At 24.9% G+C, this 754-nt stretch overlaps 1 protein-coding gene across 1 annotated transcript in view; it reads right to left on the minus strand.

Moving 5' to 3' along the window:
- LOC119588953 (nephrin-like) overlaps positions 1-754 on the minus strand; it is a gene marked incomplete at its 5' end in the record, with an annotated part of 72188 nt that overhangs the window by 19885 nt on the left and 51549 nt on the right.

Consider the following 754-nt stretch of genomic DNA (forward strand, 5'->3'; position numbering starts at 1 on the left):
GTCTGCTTGTTTATTTGCTTATTCTCTTGTTTGTTTTTCTTCCGATTATCATTGTTTATTTGTTTAACTGCGTAAACTCAGTTGCTTATTTTTAATCAATTATGTATTACGTTATTTAGTTATTTTTCTGATTATTTGGCTGTTTATATTTGTTTTTTCAATGTTTTTTTAGTTTTTTCATTTTTAAAGTCAATCATTTTTTTTTTTTTTCTTTTATTTTAATTTGTTTATTTAAATTTTTCTTTCTTTAGTTAAATTTTTTTTTTGTTTTTAATTTTTTTTTTTATTCATCGGTTTTAATTTTTTGTTTTTTGTGATTCGTTTTTTGTCGTTGGATATTTTTCGTTTGGCATTATTCATGTGTTTGTTAATGATCTATATTGTATATTTTATTAATTTATTTTTAATTTGTTTTGGTGCTATTTATATGTATCTGTTTATATCTATTTTCCTCTTATATATTATCTATTTTGTAGTATTCGTTATAATCCATTTTTTGTTCTTCATTTTTTTTCGTGACAAAGTTATATACAAAACTAAGAGTTTAAATCACAGTATGACAGGAAATAAAGGAAAAAAAATCTGCCATATAAAATCTGCGGCCGTGATGTTAATTATGTTCTTAAGGAAGTATTAAGGTAACTTCAAAATGTCATGTTGGGACACAGAGGATCTAAGGTATGTCAGAGTGGACACCACATAGCTATGTGTTTATGTCAACATGTTAAAAACGTGCTCCTTGGCAACCAGAGGG

Source organism: Penaeus monodon, chromosome 24 (genome assembly GCF_015228065.2).
Source record: "Penaeus monodon isolate SGIC_2016 chromosome 24, NSTDA_Pmon_1, whole genome shotgun sequence".
Classification (NCBI taxonomy): domain Eukaryota; kingdom Metazoa; phylum Arthropoda; class Malacostraca; order Decapoda; family Penaeidae; genus Penaeus; species Penaeus monodon.